This window comes from Suncus etruscus, chromosome 16 (assembly GCF_024139225.1).
Source record: "Suncus etruscus isolate mSunEtr1 chromosome 16, mSunEtr1.pri.cur, whole genome shotgun sequence".
NCBI lineage: Eukaryota > Metazoa > Chordata > Mammalia > Eulipotyphla > Soricidae > Suncus > Suncus etruscus.
The window spans coordinates 77616993-77626596 of record NC_064863.1 but is presented as its reverse complement, the minus strand read 5'-3'; the positions used below and the strand labels follow the sequence as shown (position 1 = coordinate 77626596).

Below are 9604 nucleotides of genomic sequence, written 5' to 3'. Positions count from 1 at the left end.
GGTGATGTGTATTGTAAAACTGAAACACAATCATGAACAACTTTATTACCACAGTGTTCAAATAAAAGCAAAAAGAAGTTTCTCCATTTCAACGTTGGGGTTCTCACCTTCAAAAACTAAGATCTTCCAGCTCAATAAACAAACTTGATAAGGCTTTGTGAATGTTAGCCATGTATCAGGCAGGACTGGGCTGGGTCCAAGTGTACAATAAAGCCCCAGACAAGAATGACTCTGGTTTGTGAAGTCTTAGCAGTCAAACAGGGTAGGTAGGAAGTAAACACATGTAACATGGAGCTGATGAGAGGGAAGTATTGGGGGCTACATGTGTATGCACAGTTCTGCTTGTATAGAACAACAGGAGTGACATTTGCCTTAGAGGATGAGCAAATTGAAAGTTTTCCCACATTCTGAATCAACTGCATGCCTGCATTAACACCTCCAGACAGATCCCTACAAGGCTGGATTTACAGAAACATCTGAGAAGGAAGATATGGAAACTCCATAGTGTTTTCATGCCTGATGTATATTTCTGTTGGGTGATTTTTCAAGAGTCCTTTATTAAAAACAAAACAGAAACAAAAGCCACCTGAAGAGGGTCAGAGATGGCTCAAAGGAATACACATTCCTGGTACCTCCTATGGCCCCCAGAATACCAGCAGGTGCCAACCCTGAGCAGCAAGCCAGGGATTACCTCTAAGATCTCCTGCATGTGTCTCCCCCCCCAAAAAAAAAAACCCTGACCAGTCAGCTTAAGAAAGTGAATACTCATGCTCACTTCGGCAGCACATATATTAAAATTGGAACGATACAGAGAAAATTAACATGGCCCCTGCGTAAGGATGACACGCAAATTCGTGAAGTGTTGAAAGAAAGAAAGAAAGAAAAAAAGAGAGAGAGAGAAAGAAGAAAGAAGGAAGGAAGGAAGGAAGGAAGGAAGGAAGGAAGGAAGGAAGGAAGGAAGGAAGGAAGGAAAGAGAGAGAGAGAAAGGAAAGAAAGAAGGAAGGAAGGAAGGAAGGAAGGAAGGAAGGAAGGAAGGAAGGAAGGAAGGAAGGAAGGAAGAAAGAAGAAGAAGAAAGAAAGGAAAGAAAGAAGAGGAAGAAGAAGAAGAAGAAAGAAGAGAAGAAAGAAAAGAAAGAAAAGAAAAGAAAGAAAGAAAGAAAGAAAGAAAAAGAAAGAAAAAAGAAAAAAGAAAGAAAGAAAGAAAGAAAGAAAGAAGAAGAAAGAAAGAAAGAAAGAAGAAAGAAGAAAGAAAGAAGAAATGAATACTCTTCCTGCATTCTCTGAGCCATTCTCACAAGTTACTAAACCTGATATAGAGAACATTAACATGGCCCCTGCGTAAGGATGACATGCAAATTCGTGAAGTGTTGAAAGGAAGGAAGGAAGGAAGGAAGGAAGGAAGGAAGGAAGGAAGGAAGGAAGGAAGGAAGGAAGGAAGGAAGGGAAAGAAAGAAGGAAGGAAGGAAGGAAGGAAGGAAGGAAGGAAGGAAGGAAGGAAGGAAGGAAGGAAGGAAGGAAGGAAGGAAGGAAGGAAGGAAGGAAGAAAGAAAGAGACAGAAAGAAAGAGAAAGAAAGAAAGAAAGAAAGTGAATACTCTTTCTGCATTCTCTGAGCCATTCTCACAAGTTACTAAACCTGGAGGGGGCAGTTAATACCTTCTGACTTGTAGCTGGTTGGGGTATTCACGAGAAACTCTCTGACATCTAAAGTGGGGCCATAGTGTGGGATTAAGCCCTTAAATCAAGGTGGATGTGCCCAAGCTGGCAAGCAGATGTCAATGGAGTTGTCAAATTAGTTGGTCTTGGAAAATAGTATAGTGGTATTGGGATTGTTGTGAGAAAAGAGTTTTGTGTTTTTTTTTTTTTTTTTTTAATTTTGGGACTACACCTGGCAGTGCTCAGGGGTTATTCCTAGCAGGCTCAGGAACAATATAGGTTGGCGGGGATCGAACCCCTATAGGCTGCATGCAAAGCAAACAACCTGTCTGCTGTGAGTTAGTAGAATATGAAATTAAAATATGACATAACTTACATTAGTACCCTCAGAATGAAACACACAGGTATAAATCTAACAATTAGAATGGTATTTCTGGGGTCGGAGTGATAGCACAGCAGTAGGGTGTTTATCTTGCATGCAGCCAACCCAGATTGGACCCAGGTTCGATCCACGGCAGCCCATATGGTCTCTGAGCCTGCCAGAAGTGATATATAAGTTCAGAGCCAGGAATAACCCTGAGTACCGCTGGGTGTGCCCCTCCCCCAAATAATGAATCTTATTTCTATGGGGAAAAGTAACAAAACTCTGATGAAAGGAATTGAAGATTATCTAAATGTATTCTATGTTCAGATATAAGAAAACAATTTTGTCAAGATGTCAGCTTTTGGTGCCAGAGTGGTGGTATAGTGGTAGGGCCATTTGCCTTGCATGCAGCTAATCTAGGACGGACCGTGGTTCAATCCTCCGGCCTCCCATGTAATCCCCCAAGCCAGAAGCGATATCTAAAGGGCATAGCCAGGAGTAACCCCTGAGCATCACCAGTTGTGTCCTCCCGCAAAAAGGATGTCAGCTTTTTACAACTTGACTAGATCCTATACCATTCAGTCAAAATCCAAGCAAGTTATTTTGTGACTGTCACCAAACTGATTCTTTGGTATTTATGAAGAGGCAAAGACCCCAGACTAGCCAATACAATATCTAGGAAGATACAGTTGGGGGAGTAACTCATAAAAATAGTACTGGTGCTAACACATTTGCCTTGCATATGGCAGCAGAATCTGTGACCCAATTTTGAATCTAAAAATAGCCCCTGAGCACCACCATGTGTGACTCAACTCTACAACCCCAAGAAGTTTAAGGGTATATACTCTTAACTTCAAAATGTATTATAAAGCAGTAGTAATCAAGAGTATGGGGTATTGACTATAGATAAACCAATAGAAGGCTCAGAGGTAAATGAATGGTAGACGACTTGCAAGTGTCAGACTGAAAGGTTTGACCTAGGCAACACCTCATATGCCACGTGCAATCCCAGAGGCACTGTTGTTTTGAATTCCTGCTACCCAACAAAGTGTGTGATTTCTGGAGCACTACCATTAAGTTGTGCAAGTACAGTCACTACATGTTGGGATCACAGATTAACATCCCAATAAAATGTGAAGGGAAGAGGTGCAATAAAGAATAGACAAAGAGATCATTCTTAGAATAAAATAGAGAGCCAGAATTATACTCGCATAAGTATTGTCAGCCATGGGGCCTGAGATACAGCTTACCAGGCTGAGCGCATTAAATCATGTTTAGCATTTGGAAGGCTTGAGCCTGATCCCCAGAACTATATGTTACACTTACTACCATTGGTAGGGACACCAATATAAAACAAAGCAAAACAAAGCATATATATAATACACACAGTCATACATATAACATATATACATGCATACAAATCGACTGTAAAGGAATAAAGGAGTAAAGGACATAGAGCAAAACATCGTCAACAAACATACATAGACTCCTGGGTATCCTTATCTGAAAACTAAATTTAGACACAAACTTTATGCCACCTCATAAAAATGGTCAGAATGATTATGAACCTCTGCAAAGAAAACAAAATAATTAAATATGTACATTCAAAGCAAGGCAAGTGTCTTCATTTCTGTATATCTTTCTGCTCTGTAAACACAGTTTTACAGGATTCAGACACCATGTCTCTCAGTATTTGCCCAAGTAAATTGAAAACTCGGTACTCACATAACCTGATTATGATGTAGCTTTATCCTAACTGTCACCGTGTAGAACAACTAGAGCTAGATATTCTTCATATAAGTGAATGGATAAGTGAGGAGAGGGGTTTGGGTCACACCTTGTGGTTCTCAGGGCTTACTCCTAGCTCTGTGCTCTGGGATTACTTTTGGTAGGGCTTTGGGGATTCTGCAGAGCCTGGGATTGAACACGGTTCGACCTGTGCAAAGCACAGGCATTTTACTCCCTATACTATCTTTCTGCTCCTAAGTAAACTTTGTTTGTTTGTTTATTTTTGTTTATTTAGGTCATAGATGGTAACGATCAAGGCTTACTCCTGCTCTGTGCTCAGGGATCACTCTTGGCATTACTTGAAAGACCATATGCGCTGCCAGGGGTCAAAACTAGGTTGCTGTGTGCAAGGCAAGCTCCCTACCCTTTTGACTGTCTCTCAGCTATCCAATTTTTTGAGGCACTGGGATAGTTTATTTGGGGTTGTGTCCAGGTGCACCTCAGTGCACCAGGACTGGAGCCCAGCATTTCCCCAGAGGTATAGGGTGGAGAAAGCTGGGAGTGTCCACTGATCTTCCTCCCGGTTTCTATTGTCTAGGTCCCAGAGATCAGGTGAGCGAAGTGTTGTCTTCACTGCCCTCTCCACCTGCACCACCCACACATTCCTCTCTGCTTTCTGCCACTGTGCTCTCATCACTGTTCTTCAGAGAGTCTGCTTGCTGCATCAACAGCTCTAACAATGCCAGGCTCAACAAGGGGCTCTGCTTTGGGTGTACCAAGGTTGAAATTGGCTGATGATGCTTCTGCTTCCACGGGGGCACTTGATACATGCTTTGTACATCTTCATGGCTTACGTGTCAGGAACTGAGAAGATTTAGTCACCACCCACTTGGGTAAAGAGCCTGTGGGGTCCACTTGGGCCAAGTAGGTGATGACACAGTTCTTGGGCCTTGTGCCCAAGATGAGGTAGCTCATTGTATGGCTCAGGCCAAGTCTTTCTGAAATGGGTATTTAGGATGCTTGACTGAGTAGTTCATAATGATGTAATCAGTGCCCATAGGCAGCCAGGAATGCAGGGTGATGAAGTCTCAGTTCTTCAATAGCTTTGAACACCTACAAGAGTGGAAGCCCATGTTTGCGTTGACTGTCAAGAGCACAATGTCGAATGGCTCAATAATGTTGCTGTCCCACTTCTTTTGGTATTTGATGTCATGTAAGACCTCATAGAGGGTCTCGGCAGGCGCATTGTCGCACTCCATCTGGCACTTAATCTTGTATAATCTCTGTTCCATCTTCAAAGCTTGAACCCACACAGCCACACCAGCATTGCTGTAGGTCAGTTTCCAGCCCTCCTGGGCTTGCATTCAGACCCGAAGCCACAGAAGTTCTGGTCTTCAGGTACTTGGACATTCTCACAGCCCAGGACTGATTGCAGCCCTGGGGGTTCTGTGGACATGACTACCATCTCCATGGAGAGTCCCAGGTCCCAGATCCCATATGTGCTCTCGTGAGTCTTTTAGGGAACCTCTGACAATGTTGACACTGCTACAGATGCTGAAAATACCTTCCTGGGATTCGCTGTTTCCCAAAATTTTCGACAATTTTGCATACCTCAAAAAAAAAACAAAACAACAACCCTCAAAGATCAGGGAGATGCTTTAATGAGCTGAAGTTCATGTGTTGATCCCCATTCCAATAACCAGAAATAACCCTTTATATGGTCAGATGTGCCTTCTACATTTGTCCCTTAAGAGATTATCGAGGGGCCGGGCGGTGGCGCTAAAGGTAAGGTGCCTGCCTTGCCTGCGCTAGCCTTGGACGGACCGCGGTTCGATCCCCCGGTGTCCCATATGGTCCCCCAAGCCAGGAGCAACTTCTGAGCACATAGCCAGGAGTAACCCCTGAGCGTTACCGGGTGTGGCCCAAAAACCAAAAAAAAAAAAAAAAAAAGAGATTATCGAAGCCCAAATTTAAAATCTTATAAGGCGGGCCGGAGAGATAGCATGGAGGTAAGGTGTTTGCCTTTCATGCAGGAGGTCATCGGTTTGAATCCCGGCGTCCCATATAGTCCCCCGTGCGTGCCAGGAGCAACTTCTGAGCCTGGAGCCAGGAATAACCCCTGAGCACTGCCGGGTGTGACCCAAAAACCAAAAAAAAAAAAAAATTTTTTATAAGGTCATACTAGGTTGTCTCAGTGTTGTCACTGTCTCAGTGATAGAAAGAGTATTTCTCTGAAACAGGCACAAGTCCAGTTCCATATGATTTCAGTGAGAGCCCTTTCTTACCCCTAGATGGCTGCACTATGTATGTGGCAGAAGCTGCTTTTGATACTGAAGTGAGATTTAGGGAACCAGGGGATGGCCTAGTGGTTACAGTACCTGCCTTGCAAGCATGAGGTTCCAAGTTTAAACCTGGGTGTTCTCTCAACATGTGCTGAGATGGTTTGGAAAGCTTTGCCATCTGAGACCTCTGGTTTCACCAGCAGCCTCTGCTTGCACTGCAGCTGTTGTGTTTGAGTACCACAACTAAAAAGCTGTGCAAGGATCACAACCTAGAGAATGTCCCTTCCCCCAGGAATACATATGTGAGCCTTCCAGCTAAAGAGTGTGAGTGAGGGCCCGGAGAGATAGCACAGCGGCATTTGCCTTGCAAGCAGCCGATCCAGGACCAAAGGTGGTTGGTTCGAATCCCGGTGTCCCATATGGTCCCCAGTGCCTGCCAGGAGCTATTTCTGAGCAGACAGCCAGGAGTAACCCCTGAGCAACGCCGGGTGTGGCCCAAAAACAAAAACAAAAAAAAAAAAAAAAAAGAGTGTGAGTGAAGGGGCCGGAGAGATAGCATGGAGGTAAGGTGTTTGCCTTGCATGCAGAAGGACGATGGTTCAAATCCCGGCATCCCATATGGTCCCCCGAGCCTGCCAGGGGCGATTTCTGAGTATAGAACTAGGAGTAACCCCTGAGTGCTGTTGGGTGTGACCCAAAAACCAAAAAAAAAAAAAAAAAAAAAAAAAAGTGTGAGTGAAAATACTGTAACTAAAGGATTGTTCCACCACACCCAAATGTTTAAGAGAACCTCCAGTAAATGTGCATACGGACCCCAGTGGTGAGGGAAGGGGAACTGTGGTTTTTTTGTTTTGTTTTGTTTTGGTTTTGGTTTTTTTGGGTCACACCCAGCAGTGCTCAGGGGTTACTTACTCCTGGCTGTCTGCTCAGAAGTAGCTCCTGGCAGGCAGGGGGACTCTGGGATTCGAACCAACCACCTTTGGTCCTGGATTGGCTACTTGCAAGGCAAACGCTGCTGTGCTATCTCTCCGGGCCCCAGGGGAACTGTATTTTAAATGAAAACAGGAGACTTGATTTCTGGGGTCCCGAGAGGTGACTCGGGGGTTAAAAGCACCTGCTTACTACAGCGGCGTTGGCCTTGCAAGCAGCCGATCCAGGACCAAAGGTGGTTGGCTCGAATCCCGGTGTCCCATATGGTCTCCTGTGCCTGCCAGGAGCTATTTCTGAGCAGACAGCCAGGAGTAACCCCTGAGCACCACCGGGTGTGGCCCAAAAACCAAAAAACCAAAAAAACAAAAAAGCACCTGCTTAGTACATTTGAAGCCACAAATTTGATCCTGAGTGTCATCTACATGCACTGTGTGGTCCTAGTGATACTAGTGCTTGGGACTCTTGATGGCACCTCAGAATGAGTGAGCTCAGGTGGGGCACAGCGATCGAAGTGTGTCATCTCCTATTGGCTCCTCATGCAATTGTGTGGGTTTTCTCCTGGCAACCAACATAGAGAAAGAAGAATGAGAAGCAAAGCAGTTGAAAATAGCTCAATTGAATTCTAGTAATAGCTGGTAACTCTCAGTGTTAAGAATCCTGGGAAACTTATTATAATTAGACTTGTGGGCTGAAGAGATAGTACAGAGGGTAGAACATTTGCCTTGCAGACAGCTTACATGGTTTTACAGCATCCCATCTATTTGGGAAATTGCCTTCTGTATTGCAGGGGCAACTCCAGAATACGATGAGAGCCTCATGGCCTGGACAAGGGAGGTGCTGTCCCCCCACCCCTTGTAGAAAGCAGCTGGGTAGGACATGGAGGGAGCATGAGAAATCCTATTGCATTCTGAGTAAATAGTAGCCTTTGATATCCAGTAATACCAAGCTGGGACCTATATACATTCTCTCTGAATGTGACAGTTTCTTCTTTTGCTCCTGGACAAAATTATATCTTCTGCTTTTAATTTGTTTTTGTTTTTGTTTTTGGGTCACACCCATCAGTGCTCAGGGTTTACTCCTGGCTCTACGTTCAGAAACTGCTCCTGGTAGGCTTGGGGGACCATATGGGATGCTGGGATTTGAACCACCGACCTTCTGCATGCAAGGCAAATGCCTTACCTCATGCTATCTCTTCAGCCCCTGCTTTTAATTTTTATTTATTGTTTTACAATAAAATAGAGAAGGCGGGCCTGGAGAGATAGCTCAACAGTGTTTGCCTTGCAAGCAGCCGACCCAGAACCAAAGGTGGTTGGTTCGAATCCCAGTGTCCCATATGGTCCCCCGTGCCTGCCAGGAGCTATTTCTGAGCACACAGCCAGGAGTAACTCCTGAGCATCACCGGGTGTGGCCCAAAAACCAAAAAAAAAAAAAAAAAAATAGAGAAGACTATGGAACACTGGTATAGGGAGGGTATGGTGCTGGGATATTTTGTGCATAAAATCCCACCATTAATGGTTTTGTAAACCATGGTGCTTAAAATAAAATTAAAATACAAAGAGTTTATGGGTGGACATTTTCTTTCTTTAAGAAAACCAACCCCAAATTAACCTAATCCTAAATACCTGGAGAATGGTATACATTTCCAGAAATGGTCTTTTTTTTTTTATTGAATGAATAAAACTGCACAGGAAATAAAGTTGACACTTATAATATACTCCATGCTCTACTCTGAATTCAGAAGAGCATTGTAAAGGCATCTTTAAAAATAGCTTGTGGGGGGTAGAGTGATAGCACAATGGATAGGGCTTTTATCTTGCACATGGCCAATCAGATTTGATCCTCTGCATTCCATATAGGCCCCCTAGCCTGTAGAGTAATTCCTTTGTGCAAAACAGAAACCCTGAGCACGCCGGGTGTGGTCCTTGGCTCTAAAACCAAAAAAAAAAAAAAAGGATAAAAAACAATAACTATAGACATAGAAATAGTATAGAGCTCAGGTCTTTTGCCTTGCATGTAGCCAACTTGGGTTTAATCTCCAGCATCTCACAAGATCCTTGAGCACAAAGCTAGGAGTAAGTAAGCCCTGAGCAGCACCACCAGGTATGACCCAAAACCCAAGAATAACAACAATAATAAAGACTTCTAAATTTCCCCCGAAGGACTGAATTTAGCAAAGGAAATAGCTAAGAGAATGATAATGAAGAGAGATAGAAGAGATAAGGGGATGTTAGAGTGGTATAAGCACACAGTTTCATGAGTTGGGCCATAGAGTGGAGAGGGCAGCCCAGTCAGGTAAGTAGAAACCAGCTTCCAGTTATTAAGTTAGTTTATAGGATGACTTATTATGGCAAAGGCCACTATATGAAACAATACCTCAACATTTTTATGTGTTGTTAAATTCATAAAGCAGTCATTTACCTGACAGGGCTCTCGTGAATAGCAGCCTACATAAGAAATCCAGAATCCAGGCTTATAAATGCCTCATGGTTAGGAAATCAAAACACCAAGAACAATCAAGGACAGTCTGCTGGGCTCTGAACTGTGAAAAAGCATTTATGGACTGGGAGAGTTGCTCAAGTAGTAGAACATACACCTAGTGTGTTTGAGGGTCTGAGCTTCAACCCTGGGCACTATCTACTTCTTC

At 43.8% G+C, this 9604-nt stretch overlaps 1 non-coding gene and 2 pseudogenes across 1 annotated transcript; 2 read left to right on the top strand and 1 right to left on the bottom strand.

The window, feature by feature from the left end:
* Nucleotides 1-767: 767 nt before the first annotated feature.
* On the top strand, nucleotides 768-874 carry LOC126033127 (U6 spliceosomal RNA). Its single transcript, XR_007504281.1, has one exon. It is a non-coding gene; the product is annotated as a U6 spliceosomal RNA (small nuclear RNA).
* Nucleotides 875-1282: 408 nt separating this feature from the next.
* Nucleotides 1283-1380, top strand: LOC126033225 (uncharacterized; annotated as a pseudogene).
* Nucleotides 1381-4356: 2976 nt separating this feature from the next.
* LOC126032068 (START domain-containing protein 10-like) lies at nucleotides 4357-5234 on the bottom strand (annotated as a pseudogene).
* Nucleotides 5235-9604: the final 4370 nt, after the last annotated feature.